The sequence below is a fragment of the Podarcis gaigeae genome (assembly GCF_964106915.1).
Source record: "Podarcis gaigeae genome assembly, chromosome: 10".
Lineage (NCBI taxonomy): Eukaryota > Metazoa > Chordata > Lepidosauria > Squamata > Lacertidae > Podarcis > Podarcis gaigeae.
In genome coordinates this window covers 36279445-36306665 of record NC_139686.1, presented here as the reverse complement: position 1 = coordinate 36306665, position 27221 = coordinate 36279445, and the positions used below count along the sequence as shown (strand labels likewise).

General features: G+C 43.4%; 2 long non-coding RNA genes across 6 annotated transcripts in view; one reads left to right on the top strand and one right to left on the bottom strand.

The window, feature by feature from the left end:
• The window catches only part of LOC310825392, a 74994-nt gene that overhangs the window by 15158 nt on the left and 32615 nt on the right, over positions 1-27221 (top strand). Inside the window, exons 3-4 of one of the 5 annotated variants that reach the window (XR_014555261.1) lie at positions 11078-12411; positions 12477-12995. The exons of 3 other annotated variants lie outside the window; for them this stretch is intronic. This is a non-coding gene — a long non-coding RNA (uncharacterized lncRNA). Of the gene's footprint in view, positions 1-5515; positions 5605-11077; positions 12412-12476; positions 12996-27221 lie in introns of those variants that run through there. One more of the 5 variants, XR_014555262.1, reaches the window with a different exon arrangement.
• On the bottom strand, positions 7366-12572 carry LOC310825401. The gene is made up of 3 exons (XR_014555278.1): positions 12488-12572; positions 9942-12423; positions 7366-9575 (listed from the first exon to the last, which is right to left on the bottom strand). It is a non-coding gene; the product is annotated as an uncharacterized lncRNA (long non-coding RNA).

Below are 27221 nucleotides of genomic sequence, written 5' to 3'. Positions count from 1 at the left end.
CTGTACAGCTACATGCCAGCCCAGTCTCCATGAGCAATGGATCACGAGGCACAGCAGAGACACTGGTGTCTTTATGATGTATGTTTTATTACACATGTCTACAGCCTGAGTCTAGATGGAAAGGTTCAAAGCATTATACTCCAAGAGGGTCTCTTGCTTTTCCCATAGGTGTATCAGGCTTGGGTCTAAGGACAGAAATCAGCCATGCTCTCTTGTTTCTTTGTTACAGTCTGTCACAGTAAGTCCACATGGTGCTCTTCGCCCCCCCCCCCCGGGCCCTGCTCTTCTTCCTTGTCTCCGCTAACCCAGTGAAACAATTGCCCTCCAGCCTACATCATCCAAACTGAAACCCTAAGCCCTTTTTGTCTCTGTCCACTAACACACAGCTGGAGGAGGGGCAACACAAACACATAGGTTGTCTGGCACTGAATGTCCTGATGGCTCATCTTTTGTTAAATTAATGCAGTGCTTGTTTAGGGGTACTCTCATTTTCACTCAAGAAAATCACCATTTTATAGTTCAAATTGGGAAATATAAATACAGTAAATGGACAAAAGTACAAAGATTCACAAAATGTTTAGGGGTATGTGTCCCCCTAGGGGGAAAAAGCACTGGGTTAATGTCTTGGCCATGACCAGGTGATTACCTCATGAGGAAGTGTGTTGTTTCCTTCTTGAATCCCTGCTGGATCTGGGAGTTCAGTGTTTGCAGTTTAATTCTCAAACACTGATTAAATTCCAACACTTACTACATCAAGAAATGATGGGTGGCTTGCATCCACAAATTCTGGCACCCAAATCATCTTTGTTTCTCTCCCCTGCACACGTTCCAGCTTGTCAGTATCATTAAACTATGGTGCCTAGAACTGGACACAACACTCCCAGTGTGGTCTGACCAAAGCAGAATAGAGTGGTACTATTACTTCCATTGATCTGGACACTATACTTCTTTTGTTGCAGTCTATAATAACGTTAGAATTTTTTTGCTGCTGCATCACAATGCTTGCATGCATGAAGGTCTGAGAAGCCACCTGGGTTCCATGATGTAAGAAAGATAATAAGATTAAAAATGTAAGAAAATAAGTAAGAACTTGGGCTGGTTTTATCATTAGTGGTTATTTCACTGCTAGTTTTGATTGTGTTTTAAATGCATTTGGTTAATTTTATGGATTGCTTGGTTAGACTTGGATTTTTTTCTAATAACTGTTTTAAATTATGGCATTTAATTTGAAATTGTGTGTTCATATTTTTTTTTTAATCCATGCTGACTTATGCATACAGTGTCATTTAACATGACCAACTCCATATGTTGCAGTGTGGCTAAAAATTAACCGCCTGCTGATAGCTCCAAGTTGAAAATCATCCTGAAATAATGCATTTGACTGTGGTACAGGATGAAGCATGCTGGGAAGACTTTCTTCCAGTTTCCCATGCCACCTATCTCATACTATTGCCTATAGGTGATAGACTGGAACCAAGCCAGCTGTGGGGTTAATGGACTATAGGAGGAATGCAAGTGAAAGCAGGGAAGTACTAGTTATTGGTTATAGATCACTAACAAATGGCTCAGAACTGAAATGGATGTAACATCAATAGAAAGGCCCCACCAATCAAAATACAAGGCTAGGAGCTAGTCAAACCTATACATGCACCTGAAATGGTTAGGGCCATCAAAAACATAGGGACCACACAGCCCTTGTTGCTAGTAGCCCCTAGCTTCCCCATAACTTTTATTTATTGCCAATGACATGCTAGATATTAAAGTTCAGATACAGTTCAGAGAGTTTGGCTTCCTCAGAACATGAGTGCACTAGCGTTTTGCCATGTATTTACTGCCAACTATTCCCCAAGAGGACGCGGATGGCGCTGTGGGTTAAACCACAGAGCCTAGGGCTTGCCGATCAGAAGGTTGGCAGTTCAAATCCCCGCAACGGGGTGAGCTCCCGTTGCTTGGTCCCTGCTCCTGCCAACCTAGCAGTTCGAAAGTGAAAGTAGATAAATAGGTACCGCTCCGGCGGGAAGGTAAACGGCGTCTCCATGCGCTGCTCTGGTTCGCCAGAAGCGGCTTAGTCATGCTGGCCAGTAAAGCGAGATGAGCGCCGCAACCCCAGAGTCGGCCACGTCTGGACCTAATGGTCAGGGGTCCCTTTACCTATTCCCCAAGAGTAGCACTTGAAACACCCTGGAAATTCCCAACAGTCTTCTGAGTACCACAGAAGGACACGAGTTAAATGGTTGGTTGTTGAAAATTGTCCCCAAAGCCTAAGATTTATATAAATAGTTTCTATGCTTATATAGAGAGAAAGTGCAATATCCATCATGCATCTCTACAAAGCAATATAGGATAGTTATTCCTAGCATGAAACAACAGAAAGTAGGAGTGGGTGTAAGTGGAGAGCCACTGTAGATAAAAGGCATATTCAACATCCCATTCAAAGCACATGGTTTGCCACACACACACCCTCCAGAATCCAGGACACTGTGGTTTGTTAAGGGTTCTGGGAATTGCAGCTCTGTAAGGGTGGAACTACAGTTCCCAGGATTCTTTGAGGGAAGTAACATGCTTTAAATGTGCATTGAATGTATATGGTGTGTGGAAAGCAGTGGTGAAGCAGGAATTATTAGAAAAGATTCTGCCAGAATGAAAAAGGTACTGCCACAAGCCGGTAGGGATGCTGCAGGTAGGAGGCAATCTTGCCTAAGGAGATGTAAAATTCCGTTTAAAAGAAGTTATGTGGGAAAATCAGCTTCCTGAGATCGCAGATCTAGGTTTTAGATATCTATCAGTGTCTTGTCAAGGCAAACCTGGCAGCTGAACTCTTTCACAAGAGTTTAATGGCAAAGATTGCCTGCTTTACTGCCAAGTTGTGGAAACAGAATTAATGCCGGTTAATTGTTCCCCTTATCTAAGCCAAGGTTACGTCTTTCTTATGTCACCTCTCTTTCCTGTATTGTAATAGACCTTACTCCTTTACTGTGTGTTTGCACTATTTCCCCACTCTATTTTTTAAAAAAAAAACAAGAAAAACAAAAGCAAGGATAGCTCCTGCAGAACCTATATTTTGTCATTGTCTCAGCTAAGTGCCAGAGCATTATACCAAGTGTTTAAGACAAATCTAAAATGTTGGACACTGATTTTTTTCTGCTAGTAAAACTGGGAGAGTGGTGTGCATTTCTTAATTCTTACAGCAATCAAGATTTCCGATGTGCTAAATGGGTGGCTTTGTTGTGAACTCGTAACACACTTCACTCTATAATTAGGTAACTGCATGCTAGTCTAGCATTAAATTGAAATGTAGTGCAGAGGAGGGAGGCAAAGTGCTAAATATAGCCTATTTCAAACACTTAATTGGCTGGGGGGGGAGGGTTCTACCTGTACTACAGATATACTACTGCTGAAATTGGCTTGGTTATATAAATATATCCTAAGCAAGACATTGTAAAATCTCTCAGTATATAAAATGTGTGTTTCACTGATTATTGCTTTAGATATTGTATATTTTCTAATGGCACTTCCAGATGACTTTTTTTATAGAATATTCGTCCTGATTTGTTTGCTGGGAGATTAGATGATGTTGACGTTTGGGTCCTGAGGTTCTCCGCTCAAAGTTTAACTCATGAGTAGGGCTTGGCAGGACTGGCCACCAGCCTAAAACCACCATGACACTCTCTGGTTTGCTGAAAGGACTGCAGCCTCTATAAGACCAAAAAAGAAACAGAGGAAACCATATCTACAATCTACAAGCACAGTAATCGCTGCCAAAGAAGGGAGAATTATTCTCTGGGTTTTGTTTTTCTTGTTTTGTCTTCTTAGCTGTAGCAAGGAGAGCAAATGTATGCTGCATACACACCATGCTTTTAAAGCACACACCCCTCCCCAAAGAATACTGGGGACTACAGTTACCCCTCACAGAACTACAGTTTCCAGCACCTTTAACAAACTACAGTTCCCATGTTTCTGGGGGGGGAGTGCTTTAAATGTATGATATATATGCAGCTGTAGAGATAAATCTATCTTCGCAAGGCACTGGCAAGAGGAAGGAATGAAAGAGGTAATGCCACCCTCTGCAACTTTCTCTAGATGGTGCCTGTCTAGAAGCATAACTGACTATGTGACTACTCTCATTGTTTGCTGCCCCTTGGTCTTTCACAAGTTGTGTTCAGATTCCCTTATACCAGCCCAGTGGCCCAGGGCACAGCAGCATATGTAACCTTCCAGATCTTCATCTCTTTCTAAGAATAAGACTCATCATGCTATGCCTGTTACATAATGAGTTGGCATGGCAAAATCTCCTCTCTCCTCACTCCCAAAAATATATATTGCATTTTTGGGAAGTGTATCTAGCTTTGTCCATGGCATCTCCATGAGTGCATTAAGTGCTGCCTGTCAGCTAATACTTTGTAAGGGCAGTAAGAGAGAGACAATGACATCAGATGTACGCCAAAGGGAAAACGTGCCAGCGTTAGCTTTGGAAAAGAGGGGGGAAACTTTCCGAAGTATGCCGCTAATATTCATCAGACTCTTATAGACTCACAAACACACACAATAGTATGGCATTTGTTGCTGGCAAGAATTCTGCTTCTGTCACTTGGTACATGGCCGAGTGCGTCCATTAGCAAATGCAAAGTTTAAACTGGATGAGAAGTTGCAAAAGATACAAACTCTTGAGTGCAAAATTGCCAGGGCCAAGAAGGGTTGGTGTGCGCCACCAATAAGTGCCATTTATTGCTTATTATAAGTCCTATTATTTTAGCGTGCTAAAGGGGAAGTTGCTCACATTGCTCAGCAATATTTATTGTGCACACAAAGCCTTAAGAAGCTATTGAGCCACACAGTGTGTTCATCTTGTAAACACGGATGATTGAAGGAATGTGCCCTTTTGATGCTGTCTAAACTGAATGGCTCATTTTTAGCAGGAAAAGATCAGTCTGGCAACTGTAGGATCAATGGTCAGCTTTGGCAGAGATTGGGAAACTGATGTGGACTCAGCCACACGCTCCAGCAAAGGATGGTTCATCGTAGCCAAATGATCATCTGCTTGCTGTAGTCTCAGCAACACACACTGAAGACAGACAATTGTCTGTTTGTTTTCGGATACTTGGAAATAGCATGACAGAGGCATCATTGCCCTTAGTGTGAACATTCATCCCACAGTTCTGTGGTTTCACAAGGCTTGGAATCTGCTTAACCTGTTGACGAAAGACCAGTTGGTACACAATGAGAAATGAATTTGTATACCGCAAGAAATGATGCCTCCATGCTACCACATTAAAATCTAGCATGCCTCCCCTGCCCATGCAGACTGCTTTAAAAAGATGTTTTAGGAACAAGACAAGGAGCTTTGAAAAGCAAATAGGCAATGAATTCCTTCCTTCCAAATGAGAAGCTATGCCTTGCATATGGCTTCACGGAGCAAACTCTAGTGCAGCTCAGAGCCTGCCTACACATGAGCAAGGCCACAAAGCAATCATTGTAAAGAAGACTTGGCTTTTGCCCTCTCTTTCTGTTTCCGCAGATTATCTGTGCCAAAGTTTGATGACTGTATACATTTTATGGCTTGAGGTTTGGACTTCTAAAGCATGGCCCACACCTATCTAGGCTATCAGTGTTTTCACTGGAGGGCAAGCTTCTCAAGCAGAGCTTCAATGTCATCATCCCATTCCTGTGTTTACAGAGTGCTGAAAGCATTTGTGTACATACGAAAAAGAGGACCAATTCTTCTATTTTTGAAGTTGGCACATAGAAGGAACAGCCCCATGGCCCCTATGTGCATTATTAGAATAAGAGGCTCTCATTCATCCACCACACATCTGCATGGCAAACACCAGTTTGTGGCTTTAAAAATGTACCCAAGAGCCTTGGCCATTCACAGCTCACAGATACATTTAATCACACGTTTCAGATACCCAGCTCTTTTTCCATATTTTACAATGCTCACCATGCAGACATGCAGTAAACAAATTGGAATTCATCGTTCCTGTAAGTGTGAAGCCATGATTAAAATATACATATGCTTCTGACTGGTTTTGTTAATATGCATTATGAATAAAGCACCATACGGTGTTTTCCCTGCTAATAAAGCAGACTCCTTTTATAACTAACTAGAACGTTTATTGTAGATTGTATATTCCTTTACAGTGATTTCTATCTGTAATTCTATCACTTTAAAAAATGCATTCAAATCATTCAACCCTTCTAGAGAGGAAGGGGCTAATTTTCATGAAACATGTTCCATTAAACAGGTTGCACAGATTTCTCAGGCTTTTTAATAGATCATACATTCACAGCGATGGGTGAAGAAATGCACTGTTTCTACCTTGTCTCCATTCCTTCTGTTTCTACCTGCCCACCAGCATCTAATGAGTGCCTAATAGGCACTGCCTATGCTTTGGCTAGGGCTGTGTTCAACCTGACTCATTAGTGGAGCTTTGCTGGGCGGCAGGGAAGGATTTGGGTTTTTTGTTTTGCCAAAGACAAACCACTGGAAGGGTCACTACTAAACAGGATGGTCTCTTTGGGATGTCAAGTGGTGTGGGTGTCTTTTGGACTCCTTATCAGAAAAAATTGCCTAGTGTTTGTGTGCATTTAATGAGCCTAGCTCATGGGCCACTGAGTGGTGTGGGAACAGGTTTCCCTTTGCCATTTATTGCTTGCCCTTTATTATTAGCCCTTTATTATTTGTGGCTCATCCATTGAGATTAGTGGCCCCTGGGGACATACTTTTTATTGCACATTCATGATGCTATGTTCTCTTGGTGGTGTTGGGGCAGTCACACATAACCCCAGTTTCAATACTGTTTGCACCTGCAAAAGTTTTGGAGCAGTCATATTGCTTCACTTCCTGTCAATGCATATCCCATAACTTCCTGTTGAAATCCCATAACTTATTATACCACAAATGCTCTGGTTTATTTTTGTCCCGCTTCTGTTATGCTGTAGCCCATCCAGACAGCAATTATGTGATAGCACTGGGGGAGCATTGCAAAACAAACTAAAGCAGAATAAATCCACCACTATTGCACTATTATTGTGTAAACAACATGCTTCAGAATAGACCTGCAATAAAAGTCAGCCTTGAGGGCTCTTGGGTGAATGAGCTACATCAGTTGACTCCATTCCAACCCAATAAAAGTGATTAGGGTGGGGCATATCATAAGACTTTCATTGAGAGATGGGAAGTGTTAGTTAACACTTTATTGGCTTGGATCGCACATCATACTAAGCCAAACCTAGCATGAGTATATGGGTTTGCAGGCTGCCAGAGAGGAGACCCCAACCACTTTGCTCCTCCCTGGTTATATTATGCTGTGCAATGCTGAGCTAAACCATAGTTTGGCTTAACATGTCATCTGGACATGAGCTCATGGTTTAGACTAACCACAACACTAACCACAACTAACCATGCAGACTAACCACAAGTAGTTACCAAGATTTGTCCCATGATTTATGGATTGCAGATCTTCTGAGAGCTAAACCACAAGCTTGGGTTTGGGTGAAACAGTGCATCAGCCAAACAAGTGGGAGCAACAAAGCAGCTGGATTCTACTCTACAGGAGCTGGCATGCTTATTTGGTTGCACAAAGTCATGGTTTGGCTTTACAATGCCTTCTTACCATTTCCCCATTGGTTCAGGTCCAGTAGTAAAGACTCACTCCAGGTTTTATGGCCAAGACAGGTACAATTGCCCTCAACTATTAATAGCTGTTTCCTGGTAATGGCCCACGCTGACCAGCCAGGCTGTTGCTACAGAGATCTGCCAGTTCTGAGAGCTTCCTCAAGAGAGCAATTAAAAGTTTTCCTTTTAGGCTTGTATTTGACCTTTAATAATCTTAAGAGACTCTTAGAGTACACATATTTTTACTACTGCATTTATTAAATAAATTATGTGCTTAAATATGGTTTTTATCCTTTTTTGTGCTATGTTCTGAGAAACATTACTGAAAAGCAGATTATATAATGTGTGATTACAAAAGCACAGCTAACAAGGAAGCATAGCTTCGTACATATGAATCTAGGTCTCCATACTAGTTTTGTATGCCTATGCAGTACAATGCTATGCACAAGTCCCATTATATCAGTGATAATTAGGATTGCAGCCAGTGTGGTACAGTGGGACCTGGCAGACAAGGTTTCAAATGCCCTTTCAGCCGTAAAGTTCGCTAAGTGACCTTGGGCCACTCACAGTCCGTCAGCCTAACCCACCTCAGAGCGTTGGTGTGAAGATAAAATTGTATACCAATCTGAGCACCTTGGAGGAAAGGTGGGATAGAAATGTAATAATAAATAACAGAATGTGTGAGTGGTCTTGAAGAAAAGGCAAAGCAGCATCATTCTCTAGATTATGACATGAGAAACTGGTAGTGAGGCATGGGGAGGGCGACAAGGGCAGTTGTTCCAGGCACAGAATTGTAAGGGGCACAAAATTTCAACACCTGGTGCTGCCTCAATACAGCTGCATGCTGTTATCCCTGGTTTCTCCATACGAACCAGGAAGTGACCTCTCCAGACAAAGAAATCTCTGTAACTGCAATCTCCTGGGTGATGCAGACGCCATTAGGCAGTTGAATGTGCATGCATACTCCATTCATTTCCCTCCCTTCCACCCACCCCCTCCAAACGGCCCCGCGCACTGGCAACCTACACTACGCCACTGATGAGAAAAACTACAATGGGAGAACCATTTTTTCTGCTCCTCAAACATCTGTTTCTCATCTCGGATCCTAAACATGCTCAGGAGAGACATCAGAAATGAACACATCCAGCTTCCAGTACAGAACAGAGGAGAGTGGAGCACAACACCCACGCTGTGCTATTATCATGTGTATGGACAGGTTTACAACAAACCTGCAAATGTGTGCTTTTGTTTTGAATGACAGGGAAAGAAGTCAGACAACCTTGGCTGTTTGTTATCTTGGTCTCAGTCCACATTTTAGTGAGGGACAGCATAAATCCTTCCTTTATGGCTGCATCGAACCTATTAAATGTCATGATCAGAGCTTGATAATAATTAACAGATTCTCGGATTACCCAGTTTATGGTATGATCACTCAAGAATCACTTCGTGAATCACTCAAGTCACTTCATTTCCCTGTTTAGTTCTGTAGCAAGTTTCACACCAGCTCCCAAATCAACCCAAATCACAGCATATCACTTTATTGTTATTTTTAAAATACTATGCTTCTATGCAAAGAAAAACTATGCACATTTCTTTCAGGCTTTCAGCTCATTGCAGTCACACTTTCACGCCTTTTAAGCGGAAGTGCAAAGTGTGTTATTAAGACACACCTTGCCTTTTTGTACATTCAGCTTGGACTGGGGGTGGGGAGGCTGGATGAACCAGGCAGGGATAAAATAAGCCCAAATGTGTAAAGTCACCAAGTAATATCTTATTGCTGCTGAGAGAGTTGAGTTTCTTTCTCAGGAACACTAAACCCCAAAGCCTACAGGCAATGAAAATCCTGCAACTATGTCATTGCATTTTATTTTTGCCACCAGACTGGTGATGCCGGGGCATACCTGGGTTTGATTTCCCTAGAATTGAGGTCACTTGAGACTGTGATGTCTTTGTGATATATCTACATGTATATACAGCCCAGAGGGACGCAGGTGGCGCTGTGGGTTAAACCACAGAGCCTAGGACTTGCTGATCAGAAGGTTGGCAGTTTGAATCCCTGCGACGGGGTGAGCTCCCGTTGCTCGGTCCCTGCTCCTGCCAACCTAGCAGTTCGAAAGCACAAAGTGCAAGTAGATAAATAGGTACCGCTCTGGCGGGAAGGTAAATGGCGTTTCCGTGCGCTTCTCTGGTTCGCCAGAAGCGGCTTAGTCATGCTGGCCACATGACCTGGAAGCTGTACGCTGGCTCCCTCGGCCAATAAAGAGAGATGAGCGCCGCAACCCCAGAGTCAGTCACGACTGGACCTAATGGTCAGGGGTCCCTTTACCTTTACCTATATACAGCCCAAGCATATAAAGGAAGAGCTGACAACATTAACACCTGAACACATACTGGGGCCCCTTTAGTGGGGATGGAGGTTCACATTTAGTGTTGAACCTAACAAATTCACACTTTTAAAAACTATATAAGGACTGTTTTGGTCCTCATATAATTTTACACTTCTCTGGATTTTGTGATGTCGTTCTCCAGCCAAACAATGTTTACAAAAATGTGTATATTAGAAGAAATGGACATAATGTGTGCATATTACGGAAAATTGCTTGCAAAAAATGCTGTTGAATTTTCATGAGGATTTTTTTTTAAAAAAACCAAATATGTACAGAAAACGTGGAGAACTGAATATTGGAGAAATGAGAAACTAAGAGTGAAATAGATCCGTTCATCCCTACTCACTATGTTTCACAGCAGAATGGAGAGCTTCTCAGTCCCATAGTGCTGGAATCTCACAGAATCTCTGTGTTACCAGCTCCAGCTGCCAAGTTAGAATAGTCTCACTTGTATTGTTCTCTTACGCTCAACAATGGCATCACTTCCAGCTTGGCTGGGTAGGGAGCAGAAGGCCTGCCCATCTTCAGCTAGTCATTCTTGTAGTCTTCTAGCTATTGTTGGTCTTCAACTCTCATCATCCCTGACCACTGGTCAAGCTGATAGCTGGAGTCCAACAACATCTGAAGGACCACAAGTTTCCTGGACCTGAGGGTGAGATAGAGAAACTGACAAATTAATTAATTAAATAGTTTCTGTGGCATTGTAGTTCTGTACTCTTTAGATATGCAAAGAAAACACTTCACAAACTTGATTAGAGCTATTCATTTAGCAGTCTCCTTCTCTAGAGCATCTCATCTTACAGATATAAAATCATAGGCATGGAGAAGACCCCAAAGATGACATCCAGACCAATCCCCCCACAAGACCCAATATAGGACTGCCAAATAAATTAGCGTTTAACATTGCATTTAGATAATATTATTCAGATAAAGTGTAGGAATTCTGAGGGAAATTAAATGATTTTCAAATAAAATTGGCAACAGTTTCTCATGGAGGAGTGGGGAGGATTCACCTTTCTAGATCTGGGTTCTAGACTCAGTCTTTGGTGTAATCCAGATGTCTTGTGTATTATAGCCACTAGATGTCTCCATCTGAAACTTCACGCAACATAATGGGAGACTGGTAAACAGGACTAATTCAGTATTTCTGTTGCTCACAATATGTGAGCAAACAGATAAGGGTCTGCAATATAAGAGAATGCTTTCATTCACTTAGTAGCCTGAAAAATCATCTGCTCTTGTATACACCTGCAAGATCGCTTACAGGAAATTCCACATGTGCTGTACATTGCCTACTGAATATCACAAGGGCAATGACCTGAAAATCGATGTTTTCTGCTATTGTCTCTGAACTCTGGAATGCACTTCATTTTGCCATTTGTAAAACCATCAGTTGCTTCAGATGTCTTCAGTCTAAAGGCACCCTTTTTATTATTTACTTGTTTGAATTCCCTGAATTCCCTATTTGTTTTTATATGCTTTTACTGGTTTTATGCTGCATTTTTCTTCTACTTCTACTGTTTCTTGTTTGTATGTTGTACCCTGCTTAGATTTTTCAAGTATTAAAAGGCTTATATGTGTTTCTAAATAAATAAGATAAGTCAGAACAAGCTAAGCCTGGCCATTTCACAAGACACCTACGAAACGGTGGAGTGGAAGAGGACACATTGCAACGCAACTAAAGGACCTTTGGTTTCTTTTTCCTCTACTAGTCTGTCTTGCACCGCCTAACACACAAGACTGTGCAAAAAGCAAGCAAAAATGAAAGAGCATACTTCAAAATAGTATGTCTTGTTGTAAAGCCAGTAATGTAACCTAAACCTACTTTTGAAAGTTCATTGAGGCCAACTTAGAAAAGAGTTCTGAAAATAATGGGTGACTTCAGAGCATGTCACACAAGCTCTGTAGACCTCACTCTAGTGTAAGTTTACACCAGTGATCTATTTTTTACAGATTGGTCTCATGACAAGTTAGTGTGGGTTACATGATGGGCCCACGTGGCTAGGTGTCAGTTTTGGCTTCTGCATTGCTGAAGGAATTCTACTCAGAAGAGCTGAATTATATAACCTGTGTAAATCAATCCCCTCCTACAGCATCCCAGAAGCTAGTACAAGCAAAGGGGACAGACTTTAAGGTCATAACCACCTTTTATTGATCCACTGAAAATACTGTGAAATTGCTGGCACCCCCTTTTCACTGCCCAAACATACCAAACAGAATACTAAGAAAAATGAGCTCTTCTGAGAGACTCACTCGCCTAATGGCTCCAATCTAATACCCAGAAAAAACAGGGAGGGCGGTTCATTGACAAACATCCCACCAACTGCATACTCAGGCATAGCTATATTGAGGGAAAACATTTTCTCCTGCTAATAAGGAACACAAGTAAATTAAGATGACATCACTCCAGTCTTCCCCAACCTCCAGTCTTCCCCAATAAGGAACACAAGTAAATTAAGATGACATCACTCCAGTCTTCCCCAACCTGGTGCCCTCTGATCTGCATAATTTAAAAATGTTTCTAATGTTCTTATGTGTTTTTAAATGTTTGATTTTTTTAAAAAAAAAATTATACTGAGCACCTTAGCAAAGAAGGGTGGCATATTAATGTTAATAAATAAATATATTGTTGGGCTATGATTCCCATCATAACTTGGCCATGCTGGGAGTTGTGGTGAACAACCTATGGGAAGCACAAGGTTGGAGAAGGATATATTAGTCAGTTGAAATCAGTGTCAATGCATTTTTAAATCTGAATTCTCCACAATGTGGTTTGCATATATGTGCAGGTATGGAGAGAGAGATAATAAGGGCCATGGTATTGACTTTGTGGTGATGTAAGAAATTTATGGCGTTAGTTCATCATTAATCTGGATGTTAAAATTGTTCTTATTTTGATAATAATAAATTGCATTAACCCAATGGGTCTATGTTTGTATCTTGAAAATGTGAAAACTTACGTTTCACAATAAAAAATAAATACTAATGGAAATTTAACTTCGTTTTGTGGTATGTTGTCTCTGCTCTTACTGTAACAGGAACTATTCTGCATTTTGAATTTCCAAATAATAAAAAAAATCTTTAAAGATAAACCTTTTTCATCTTGGGATAAAAAGAGAAAGAGGCATAATAATTTTTATCTCTCTGGTTTTTGTGACCTTATATGTGTGATGGGGACGCAGGTGGCGCTGTGGGTTAAAGCCTCAGTGCCTAGGACTTGCCGATCGAAAGGTCGGCGGTTCGAATCCCTGCGGCGGGGTGCGCTCCCGCTGCTCGGTCCCAGCGCCTGCCAACCTAGCAGTTCGAAAGCACCTCCGGGTGCAAGTAGATAAATAGGGACCGCTTACCAGCGGGAAGGTAAACGGCGTTTCCGTGTGCGGCTCTGGCTCGCCAGATGCAGCTTTGTCACGCTGGCCACGTGACCCGGAAGTGTCTCCGGACAGCGCTGGCCCCTGGCCTCTTAAGTGAGATGGGCGCACAACCCCAGAGTCTGTCAAGACTGGCCCGTACGGGCAGGGGTACCTTTACCTTTACCTTTATATATGTGATGTACTGTAAGAGATGCTGCTATGGCTTGGGTTGTTTTAATGTTTTCTTATTTTTTATTGTTAAATAAGTAAATAAAAAAAATGAGAGATTAACCTTTTCAGGAAGTATACACTTGGTTTACTTAACTGTCCTTCCTAAAAAACAATACAGCCATATGTATGTTGGTGTTTTGGTAATATATACATTTACTTAAATAAACATATTTCATAACTTCAACTAACATTACTCTTATCAAATAATAATTTAAGCACTCAATAAGAACAATAAGAGAATCCATGCTATGAGAAAAAATATAAATACTTACATGAATAAGCTACTTCAGTGTAACACAGGGGTGGTGTCATGGGAGCCTGTGACCCTCCAGATGTTGTTGGAATCCAATTCCTAGCAGACGCAGCCAACAAGAGCAATGAGCAGGGATGATGGGAGGTGGAATCCAGCAACATCTGGAGGACCACATGTTCCCCATCCCTGATGTAAGATTTCAGTATATGCCCGCTTACAGATTCACTTCAAAACCCTTTGGTAGGAACATTAAAACATTGGGCTTGATGGATTATATGGATAATCTTGATGGCCAAAGGAAAAATGTAGATCAAGTACGGATGATAATCATGATGACGATGGAGTTTAAAATTGATTTTTAGATTCAAAATACTGCATAAGTGAATTTAATTTTGACCTCTGTGACCTTGCGGTTTTAAAGCTGCTGGCACTGCAACAAAGTTGCTAGTCCCTAAAATTATATTGTTTGAGGTTTCCAAGAAGATAATGCTAGCTGTTTCCTACTTTAATGTACAAAATTGCAAAGGATGCTGTAATTTTAACAATCATGTCTGGATTACAGGATATCATAACAAGACATGGTAATTATAAATCCCTTACAGTGGAAAAGTTAAGGAAAAGGCTATTGAGTAAAGTTCCATTTTCAGCTACGACCAGCAGATTTCTTTTTGTCTTCTATTCTTAATTTTCATTTATTTTTTCTTCTATCCTACCTTCAAATCCGGACATTAGAATAATGTGGCTCTTGGCTGGGGACAGAATTTAATGGACACCATTGAAACTTCCAGGGACGCAGGTGGCGCTGTGGGTAAAAGCCTCAGCGCCTAGGGCTTGCCGATCAAAAGGTCGGCGGTTCGAATCCCCGCGGCGGGGTGCGCTCCCGTTGCTCGGTCCCAGCGCCTGCCAACCTAGCAGTTCGAAAGCACCCTCGGGTGCAAGTAGATAAATAGGGACCGCTTACCAGCGGGAAGGTAAACGGCGTTTCCGTGTGCAGCTCTGGCTCGCCAGAGCAGCGATGTCACACTGGCCACGTGACCCGGAAGTGTCTTCGGACAGCGCTGGCCCCTGGCCTCTTGAGTGAGATGGGCGCACAACCCCAGAGTCTGGCAAGACTGGCCCGTACGGGCAGGGGTACCTTTACCTTTACCTTATTGAAACTTCCAAGCTATGCACTTAGTGCCTTAGGATCTTCTATGTAAGGCTAGAATGCTATATAGCTTTTGTGTGCACACGTCACAGTTTATGTTTACGCACTGAAGCAACTGACTTACAATAGAAGCAGTGCCATCCCTAACATTAGGCAGAGTGGTGGATGCAGGGCAGTGATGGAAGTCTCCTCAACCATCCAGTCCCAGGTATGTCCTTAGAGACAGAAGGTGAGTCTGCCCAGCCAACTATTTGTCCACCTCCCCAGTTGCCGGGGACAGCCCTCTTGCAGGAGGCAAGGCAGGGACTGGTTTATGTAGCTCTCCATCTTCTGAAGAGACATCCAGCATCTGCATGGAGGGGACATCTGCCAGGTTAGTTGGCCCCTCCCCAGCATCAAGCTTAGCACTCTCCAGACTCTTCGACTCTTCACCCTTTGACCAGTCCTTCCAACAAGTCATCTTGGGATTCATGACACAGTGGATGGGAGGGGAAACACCTATAATCTGCAAGCACAGGTTTCATAGTTTCTCCATCCACTGAGCGTGGCTGACTCAGAAGCTTCAGCAAGGGCTGCTTCCAGATGATCTGTTTATTGAACAGTCATCCAGATACGTTTCCAGGGAGATTAGATAATGTAGGCTATTTAATGAGCATTCATTCTTGTTTATGGGGAGGCTAGAGCTAGACAACAATTGCATCAAGCAAATGTTCCCCCACATTTTCCAGTGCATTTCTCCATCGCTTTCCAATTAGATCTACAAGAGCTCCCAGTCAACTATAACTGTGCAACCGGAATTTGCTGGTTTGTGATTGAATCCCACCCAAAAAGCAACAGTCTAGAAGCTCCCAGGGAATTGCTGGTTGGGTATCATCTGCGTGAAGGTCTCCTCGGCTAGTGTAGCTGTTGCAGTTCCCTTTGTAGCACACAGACTGACTCCCTACCTGACATTTTTCAAGGTCACCACTTGGTTTGCTGTGGGCTTGAGTTAAAAAAGAGAACACCATGCAAGGAGGCAACATTGCCATATCTCTATGACTGATTAGAGAACCACTGCCTATTGACCTTTGGCATACTCCCTCTCATAGCTAAGAACAAGTGATATTATACTCCAAGATCCACATTTACAAGGCACCTCGGTGCTGGGGTTGAATATTAGATCCTATATCACCCTTCACCAATCTTTGGAGAATTGCTGCAGCTCCATGGCAGAGCATCTACTTTGCATGCAGAAGAGTCCATGTTGGAATTCTCCAACATCCCCAGGAAGGGCGACAGAGGGTGTCCTCTGCCTGAAACTTTGGACAGCACTGTCAGCCATTGTCGGCAGTGGTGAGCTAGATGGAACCAATGGTCCAATCCAGTATGAGCCAGCTTCATATGATGTTCCCCTAACATGATGTGTTTCAGATGTTTGGATTGCAATTCCCATCAGTCCCATTCAGTACAACCATGCTGGCCGGTGCTGATAGGAAGTTGTAATCCAAAACAGCTAGAGGGCACCAGGTTGGGAAAGGCTGCCCTACGGGCTTATGAAATGCTTTAGTCTTCATTTATGTATATATTTTTATTGTTCTTACCTTTATTTTCCAAGAAATTCAGGGTGGCACATGTGGTTCTTCCTGTCCTCATTTTATCCTCACAACAACTCTGTGAGGTAGGTTCTACTGAGAGGCAGTGACTGGCTCAGGCCATCCACTGAGCTTCATGACTTAGTGGGGACTGAAACCTCCATCTCCCAGGCCTTAGTCCAACACACTGACCAATACACCACACTTGCTCTCACTGAGAAACCTAGTACACTCATACCTTGGAAGTCGAATGCCTTGCCAGTCGAATGTTTTGGCTCCTGAATGTTGCAAACCCAGAAGTGATTGTTCCGATTTGCAAACATTCTTTGGAACCCAAACATCCATCACGGCTTCCAATTAGCTGCAGGAGCTTTTGGAATGGATTCCGTTCAACTTCCAAGGTACTACTGTATTATAATGTATTACATGAAACATAACACCTCAACTGACAATTTAATTAACTTTCAATGACTTGTTCTTCAATTGTCGGTCAAGGTGATGTTTCTCTTCAAAAGTGCAATCTGGGAAATTTAAAGCCAAAAGGAGCCTGGTAGCTACTATAACAGAAAATAGATTTGTCCCACCCTTATAATGCCATGCTGTGCGCACTAACTTAGAAATAAATCACATGGAATTCAATGGTGCTTACTCCAAAATCAGAGAATTGTGTAAGATTGCAGACTTAATCTCACTAAATTGGGTAGATTGTTTTAATGGTCTTATTCTATCCTATCTGAATGTTGTATAATTAAGCAAGTATTAGTAATGGGTGAAATCTGTCAAGGATCTGAGATTCCTGGGGAATTTGTGAAATCAAGCTTTACTAAAGGTTCACACCACCTCCTGCTTCCTGTTTTGCATCTGGCAGATATGCGACACATACAAAAAAAGATGCATTGGTATTCTAGGATTTCTATTCTGGATCCTGTCCAAAATCTACAAAACAAAAGATCCTGAAATAGAAAAATAAATAAAGCTGGGAAACTCAAGTCACAAGATTCCTTCCATCCTCAAGTTTACACGTTTTCTTTTTCCCAAGCTTTGAGCTGAGTTTCAGAAGGAAACCGTGTCCATGCCAATACAGCACCATCTGCCTTCTTATATCCATTTTTTAAATTTGTTGTTGTTGTTATCATCAAGAACAATATATAACCACTCAGTTATGCCAACAGTTAGTTGTTTTTTTTAAATCAGGTGCTGCTTAATACCTCAAGTATTAAGCCGTATACACTAGGTATACAGGAGGGCTATAGCGTAAAATTAATTGGGGGGGGGACATACCGAAAATGCCTGCTGCTGTTTTATTTTGGGGAATTTTTTAAAGTCTGTACCAAGTACCTGATGTTCCAACAGAGAATTCTACAGAATTAGATCCACAGGACTGAAAGCACAGCTCCTGGTGGAGATGACCTGTGCATATATACCGTAGTTAACCATCGGGAAGGCTGTTTCTCAATAGCGTTTGCCTGCAAAACTGAATTAAACTGGTGTCTCATGCTCCACCACCGAGGGACCCTACTTGGGCTCAGAGAAATGGACTCAATGCCCTTTTCCAGCATGTGTGTCCTATTTATCCCATAACTCCACAGAAACACTTGGAATCAAGTATGAAAGCTCTGATAGCTTCACAGATTATTTTGGATAAACCCACGTGATGTGGAGTTGCCAGGGCAGTACACAGGTACGCATGACCTATACACATCTGGGTCTGGATTTCTGTGTGCATATATGCTTATGTCCATCTAGAAAATTCATGCCCTTGGGCACTGGGAAGTGCATGGGAATGAAATGCAATCAGTGTTTTCACTCTTTTTGTGCATTATTTGCTGTATTTTATTTATGTGTTCTGTCTTGTTTTTGTAAACTTGGGTAGTGTGGATGCAGGCTGAACATTGACCTAACAAGAGTGGCCAGGCTAGTGAGGTGGTGCTGAGAAGCCACCCTCTTCCTGACACAGGGCTTGCCCACACTTTCACTTGTCCCACCACTTTCCCCCAGGGAAACCAGCTCTTTACCACTGAATCAAAGCAAATGTGCCTGGATGGTGTACATGTGGGGCAGAGTGGCAATGAGGTCGGAGCTGCGTGGGCAAACCACTAGTGACAATTCAACACTCCCATCAATGCGCCTGCCCTGACCTTGCCTCTTCCAAGCCCCCACACTCTTCAGACGGTGTCAGGAGGGCAGCTTCACAGCACCACCACACTGCTGGCAGGGCAAACTTTGGTAAGAAGCCGCCTGGTGCGAGGCCATTTGATGCCCTCCCCTGAGCCCTCATGAGGCTCTGGCAGGGTCCTAGAGCCCTTCCACCTCCTTCCCAAAGCTGAGTAAGCACTTACCAGGCTTTGAGAAGGAGGTGGAAGGACCCTAGGACCCTGTCAAAGCCCTCATGTCTCCTTCCCAAAGTCGGGGAAGGGCATACCAGGTTTTGAGAAGCTGCCCTCCTTGGCTGCCCGCCTGGTGGAACCGTACCACTGCCCTAAATCTGCCTCTAGTGCTGGTCTCCCCTGGATTCTAGCAACTACTTTTCTCATATTTGTGTATCGAATGATAGTCACAACACTGCCGTCTTATTTCCAGTGCCACCAAACCTGGCTACTTTCCAGTTAATTCTTAACTGCCAACCTCATGTCCATTAATGTCTGCCTTCATCCCCGCAAGCCACCCCATGCTAGTATATTCCAGCAAAAGCTTGTTACGGGCTTAGCGAATGAGCCTGAGACTCCCTTCCAAAGAGATTTTAAAGAACTGTAACCTCCAGATAATCTTGAAAATGTAAGTTGATCATTTACAGATGTTTAACTTCACAAAAAGATTTCCACTGGCTTTATGTTCAAAGGTATTTATAGAGTTTACAGCAGAGGCTGCCCAGCCTCTCCATGTGGGCAGGCAGGGTGCAGTCAGCCGCCTGAAACTGCCACATTTGCCAGCAATCACTTGCCATTCCCCAACCTCCCAGCCTCTCTCCTGTGGTGATAGTACAAGGAAAGTAATAAGGGATTCAGTGCATTGAACTGGATCCCACCCTCTCACAGACCCTGCTGTTGTGCAAGAGACTCCAAGGGTTCCTGTGCTTACCCAGGGTTCAGGTTCCTTGCAATGAAGGTCAATGGAGACAGTGATAGGATATGTGATTTTATTTACACCTATATACAACCTGGCCTAGGACAGAAGGGCTCACAGTATTAAGACTCCAACAGATCTTGCCTCCCACTAGATGTCTCAGGAGTCACAGCTCTGGGTCCAGAATAGAGCAAGACCAGCCTGTGTCTCCAGCTTCCAGTGTCAGCTGAAACTCACACCCACACAGCTCCTCTTGGACCTATTGCTCTCCATCCTAGGATGACATGGCATTCAGCCACATGAAATGGGGAAAGGTCCATCAATTTGTCTCTGTAGCAACAGGGCAACTCCTGTCCAACCTCTTTGGACATGTAAATGGCAGGACTTAACTGGCCATCTAAGGCCAGTTACCAAGAAACTTGTCTGACTGGTTCAGCAGCCTCTTACACTAGTTTCTTAACCTCACTGGGTACAGGATCACAGGCCTGGAAGGCACCCACAGATATCATCCAGACAGGACCCCCCCAAAAAAAAAACCCTATAACAATACTTTTACACGAAGAGGAGCCTCATTGCTATTGCATGAACAGCATAGTATGTGTCTTCCATCTTTTTCTTCCTTCCTACATACTGTATTGGGATAACTGTTCCAGGAAACTACTTGATGGAATATGGTTCTGATAGTTATACTGGCTTCCCTTATTTGTTTTAACTAGCCTATATTTTACAATAATTTTTACTGTTCTGTCGTTATCTGTGCTAAATGATGGGTACTGATTGTGCTTTTATGATACTCTGCTTTGATTGGCCATGATGTCCCCAAAGCTAGCATATAAATGGTATAATAAAGAAATAAACTACTTTTAAAAATGATCCTGGCTGGTATTATTTTGCTACATTAAAACTTACTGTTGTCATTATTATTACCAAAAGTTTACTATCTTTACTATCTGTTCCGATATGGGCCTGCCGTGGTAGCATTATCCTGAGCAGGGGACCTCTTAAGGTGGCACAATGCCCCTCCCACTACCACCAGCTCTCAGTGTATTATGCTATCTATGAAGAACTCCTGAAGGTATGTTTTTGCCGCTGCAGTTAACAGCAGCTTCAGGCAGTGGCAGAACTTCATGCTCCAGCACCGGGGGGCAGAAAGCAGGTGGGGGCATGGCTGGCACACGTCCTGGGGGTGTGGTGCACTGCCTGCGGGGGTGTGGTGCCCAGTGGGGGGGACAGCTGTGATGGCACCCCACAGGGATCGTGGTCCTGTTGGCGGTGCGTTCCCCCTGCCCCCCTCTTCCTCCGCCAGTGGCTTCGGGATGGGGTGACTTGCATCTGGGAATTGATGTAGGGACAAAGAATGTCTCCTTCCTTCCTTCCTTCCTTCCTTCCTTCTCTCTCTCTCTATCTATCTATCTCTCTAGCACACATACATATTGTGGTCCCAGTGCAAAGCAGGACTGCTTTTTGGCTTACTCACTTGGGTGGCTTGTAAAACCTGACCCTAAATGAGCAAACCAATTGTTCACAGTGGTCACTCCTGCTTTCTCTTGCTTATGCAAAGGCACTGACCACCACACACACACATACACCCCGCTCTCTTGACATGCACAAATACTTGCTGACTGTCTCCTTATGCCCAGGCGTTTGCTGTCATCGCTGGCAGGTTCTGGCTCTGATGTTGTTCTTATAGGGAAAGCTATGCAGCTTTTTATTTCATGACAAATGCCAGTGCCTCTTGTATACAATAACAGCCTATTAATAATCCCCAATAGATGAAGCAATGGAGTCAGAACGATGCCACCAGAACCAAAATGTTAACATCTGCAAAGGCAAGCCAGACCCGTTTTCGCTATATGTGCTCATGACAACTGGCTCAGGCTACAGGACTTGCACTCTCGTGTCATACTCATTTTAAACTTGCAAGAAATTGGCCGTTTGGTGTGGCAGCACCTATGCTCTGGAACAGCCTGCCTGTTAATATCAGGCCTTCATTGCATTGCTTTTGATGCCTGCTAAAATACCCAGGCATGTAATTTAATTGCATATATTTGTTTTCAAAACTATATTTTATCTGTGTTTTTATAATTTACTTACATCTAATGCTTTCCAGGTCTCCTTTTATCACTATTTTTAAAACCAACGCTTTATATATCTTGTTTATTGGATTTCTTACCCACTGCAAAGAAGGGCTTTACCATTTGAGGGAACATTCTTCTGATGCCAATTGATCTAAGTGTTTCTAATATTGCATTATTACACTATTTTATGTAAATCAGGCTTCCTCAACCTCAGCCCTCCAGATGTTTTGAGACTACAGTTCCCATCATCCCTGACCACTGGTTCTGCTAGCTAGGGATCATGGGAGTTGTAGGCCAAAAACATCTGGAGGGCCAAGGTTACGGAAGCCTGATATAAATGGTTCAGATATGTAAGTTTTTTAAATTATTACTAAGCAGCACATCAATCTTGGGGAACTTCCAGGCCTGCCTGCATCTGTGCAAGAAGAGCAGGGATCAGGACTCTGGGCAAGCAGGCAGCACCAAGCTCAAGCTCAAAAACTTTGGATTAAATTAAAGTTTATTTTAAAGGTCCCATTAAATAGATTAAGGAGGCATTCAACGTTGATACTGTTGGGCATAATACCAACTTATTGGAAGTTTCTGTTCCTTGCCACAGCTTCAGTTAACACCCCATCCTGATTCCAAATGGAAAGCGCAAGACTCAGCTCCAAAGCTTTAGTTTCGTTCCAGCTCAAGACTCATGTTTCTTCCTACCTCATTGTGGACTCTCCCCTGAGGTTTGCTCCCCATCCTAGTAAATATCCACTGCCAAGTCAGTAGCTTTGCTGTAATCCAATCTTCATCTGCTTTTGCCCCAGGGTACCTTTTAGTCCACAGCTAAGTGAAATGAGATGGGTTTTTAGCAGAGCTTGCCCAAGACATTTTGCTGCCTGAGGCAGAAGAACAAACAGCATCCTATCTCTCCACCGAGTCAAGGTGCGTAATACCCAAGGCCACACAAGCAGAAAATCCCACAAAGCACCTCTCCAAACACAAAAATACAATAATAAGAAATTAAATCAGGTACAATTTGCTGTCCTTTCATGACACTCATGTTTTGCTGCCTGAGGCAGCCGATTCACCCCGTCTAACATAACACCCAGCCCTAGTTGTTGACCTGCGCTTTGAACATGCCTGCGTTCACCAACAGGGTCAAGCGGGAGGCTTTCTTGGAAGAAGAAAGAATTAACTTAATTCATCCACTGGGAACAGCGACAGCTTCATTGGCAGTTACACTTTGGAGGAGGAAAGCTACATTATGGGACCTGACATATTTTTTGGGCTGCGGCAGCATTACAATCAGACACACATTTTAAGATGTGTAAACTGTCTGAAATTAAAAGCTGCTATTCAAGCACATTCAGATGCTGAGAATGGTGTGTGTGTGAAGTAATCTATCCCACATAGTCCTTCCTATACCTTGTCCTGGAAAGGGAAGGCAGCACTGTTGTTTCATTATTCAGCCAGCTTTCCTTTCTTCTTTTTCAGACCAAGAAAGGGGGAGGGGGAAAACACAAAGAATTCCTCTCTTGCCTATTTACAAAACACACCACATGTTACTTTTCCAGGTTTCTACGATGTTTGCACTTGCAATATATGAGATAGGATGTTGACGCAGCCCATCGCAACCATTCCTTTGCACACCTCCCACTCATTTCAATGCGATTTGCAGCAAACGAAAAACCCAGTGAATAATTCCCTTTGCTTGCTTCATTGCAGGCACTGTCAACACAGGAAGCTGTATTGTACCGAATCAGACTATTGGTCCACCAGCACTGTTGGCTTCCCAGGGTTTTAGGAAGCAGGTTTCCCAGCCCTGCCTAGGGACAAAGCGAGTGCTCTATCACTGAAGAGCTATGCTTGCCCTCCATGCTAGAACTTTTCAGAAGTCTGAGCTACTATGTTCCAATTTATGACTATATTTTAAATAGAGGTCATTTCCAGACTGTCAATATTTTGCAGGAGGAAGTCAAGTGGATACTGAAAATGTAGATTTGTGCAATTAAAGTAGATTAAAGCACTATCTATCACCCGGGGGGGGGGGACCTCTGAGTTTTTTTGTTAGAAAATTGCTGAGGAAATGCCCTGGACAGTGTGGGATGAACGAATGGGTAATGTGAAGATGCACAAATATCCCACAAGCAAAAGAGGATGAATTCTCGTTAACCTCCCCGCAAACAAATCAGAACAAATACTCTATAAAGAACAAAGTCTAAGCTTCACGTAAGCTTTGTGAGAGGGACTCATGATGAATGTTCAATTCACAGGTCATTTGGAGGAGCCTGAAAATCCTTTTCACTATACTGTGATGGGGAAAACTGTGACCAAACAATCTTCTGGCCTGCTCAGTCCAGGTCCTGTTGATGGGACCCCCTGCTTCCTCTTCTTGGGGATCTTAGTAGGGATCTGGGATCTGAGCTTGGTAATGGACTGGATAAAGGCCAACAAACTGCAGCAATTCACTTAAGATGGAGGCATTGTTCAGGTTTGGTCTGTGTCTGGCCATTTATGTGAAATCCAACCCGTCTTAGAAGAGCAGGTTTGTGGGTGCTCTTAGATCCAGCTGCATCACAGGAGACACAGGTGGCCTCAGTGTTATGGAGCCTCTTGTGCAGCTTAGGCTGGTAATACCAATTCTATCTGGACAAAGAGAGCCCTATGACTATCCATGTTCTAGTAACTCTATCATTCTATTATTCTCACCTCCCAGCTGGATTTCTGCAATGTGTTATATGCGGAGCTGCCTTTGAGGACAGACAAGCAATTACAGCTGGCCCAAAACAGAGCAGCAATATTGTTAATAGGGGCTGGCAGATATTATGCCAGTGCTTCATCATCATTTTTTATTTATACCCTGCCCATCTGACTGGGTTTCCCCAGCCACTCTTCCAACACACATAAAACATAAAAAGTCAACCATTTAAAACTTTCTGATACAAGGCTGCCTTCAGATGTCTTCTAAAAGTTGTGTAGTTTTTTTATCTCCTTGACATCAGATGGGAGGATGTTCCATCATCTGCACTGGCTTCCAGCCTGTTATCAGGCCCAGTTCTAAGTGCTGTCACTAACCTTTATAATGAAAGCTTGAGAGCACCTCCTCCCAGGTGTACGGTGGTACCTCATGTTAAGAACTTAATTCGTTCTGGAGGTCCGTTCTTAACCTGAAACTGTTCTTAACCTGAGGTACCACTTTAGCTAATGGGGCCTCCTGTTGCTGCTGCTGCTGCTGCGTGATTTCTGTTCTCATCCTGAAGCAAAGTTCTTAACCCGAGGTACTATTTCTGGGTTAGCGGAGTCTGTAACCTGCCTGTAACCTGAAGCGTCTGTAACCCGAAGTACCACTGTACCTTAAGATTTTTATTGGAAGCCCGATCTAACGTGGCGTGGCAAAGGGAGAGGGTCTTTCTGGTGGTGGCACATTGGTTAAGAATGTCAGAAGAGTCCTGCAGGATCAGGCCAATGGCCCATCTAGTTCAGCATCCTGTTCTGACAGTGGCCAACCAGATGCCTACGGGAAGCATGTGAGCAGGAGCAATAGCACTCTCCCCGCCTGTGATTGCAAGCAGCTGTCATTCAGAAGCATATTGCCTCTAACAATGACAGCAGAACATAGCCATTGTGACTAGTGCTAGCCATTGATAGCCTTAGCCTCCATAATTATCAAATGCTCTCCCCAGAGAGGCTTACCTGGCATCTGCATTAGTGGGGCATTTCCCTCACCCCTCCAGGCTTTTAAAATCCCATGCTTTTAGAACTATTTTGTCTTCAACCTGATGGTTTTTAAGTGCCGCTTACTGCTTTTATCTCACTCGCTGGATCATCACTTTGTAACGTTGCATGCTTTTAAAATTAATTTTACACTGGTGTTGCTTTTTACACACTGATTGTTCTTAGTAATCTTGACGGTAATTTTATTTTATGGGTTTTAAACGGTGAACCGCCTTGACCGGATTGAGCCATACAGAAATCCATCTATAAATAAAGCAAAACAAAGCACAAATTATTCTTAAACTGGGTTTGAAGTGGACAGAACTTCAAGTAGGAGACTGTCCTCTAACAGCCCTTCAACAGGACTGTGCTCTGCAAAGGAGGTCTCAGCGCAGAGCTAAATAGATCAATCATCTGGCTCTAGGGCTGCCAATCTTTTTTCAGCAACTCCTCTCCCTCTCCCTCCACCCCATGTCTTTATCTACAGATATTAGCAGGTGACTATGCTTCTCTCCATGCTGTGAAAAGCTTAACCTGGTAACTTTTGCAAATCAAGCAGCTGTTAAGTCGCAGGAGGAGGCCAGACTGACCTGGACATGATAAAGCCAAGCTTTTTCTTTCTTTCCTCTTTTTAACTTTTGCAGCCTCCTTCCTCTGAGCTATTTCAGAAGTCTACCAAGTTTTAAAAGCTATCTGCTCTTTGGTGCGGAAAGTTGCTGCAGAGCAAAGTGCTGGTTGGACAGAGGCCAGCCTCTGCGCAATGTTTCTCACCCTTGTGTTCACAGCATGTTCTATTTCTGAATATAAAACAGAGTATAAAAGCCCCATGTAGGTTTAGAGCTGCTGATATCATCATACCCTTACACCTGTTCATCCGGCCTTTAGATTGAAGCAGTTGCAAAGCTAATGAATGACATCTAAACGGTGCAGGATAAAAAAAAAAACCCACACTGACTCAACTCTCCTCATAACATCACAAAAAGTCTGTGATCTGAGAGATCTAATCTAAAGCATCTGATCTAATAGGGAAAGATATGTTATTGCAGTAAGTTGTCTGAAGTGGACGCTTCCTCATGGTTCTGTGACTTCTTATTCCATTCACAATGTCACACAGCTGCCTTCTCTGAGGGACATGCCAATTACATCATATGACCCCCAGCGTGGTGGTGGTGAGCAAGCAGGAAAACGTACTGGCAGACATGCTCTCCGGCATCGGGGCACCCAAGAAGGCAGCCTGGGAAGGCTGCACACCGCCTTTCATCAGGAAGCAGGAGGAGGACAATGACCGGGAGCAGGGCCGTCTTTAGCAGATGCAGAGGCCACGCAGCTTCCATTCTAAGCCTCTGCGGGGATCGCTCTCCTCCTGCGGTGGTTTGGGAAGGAAGCTGCATGCCCGCCAGCCATATAGTTGGAGGGGCACAGCTGGTGGGCATGCAGCGAAAGGGGAGGCTGCCGGCAAAGGCACACAGCTCCCCCACTCACTAGGGTGCCCCTGAGAGGCCGGCGCCCTGGTGCAACGAACCACTAAGACCAATGGGAAAGACGGCTCTGTATGGCACTTGGGGAAGGCTAGGAAGGCCTCAACACCAGCACCTGTAGCACAATACCCAAATGTAGCTGAGGAAGAAGGGAGCCCTTGCTGCTGGGGAGTTGCTTTATCACATTTCCAGCTTTCCAGGCGATGGGTGAGATGCATGCCACACTGCATAAGAAGGGGCAACTGTAGACCTGCAAAAGACCTCAAGTTTCACAAAATCAATTGCCCTCGCATCAAAGTTGATGAAGGGTGGTTTTAAATGAATCTAATCAGGGTAGGTGTTGCAGCAAGTAAAGGTT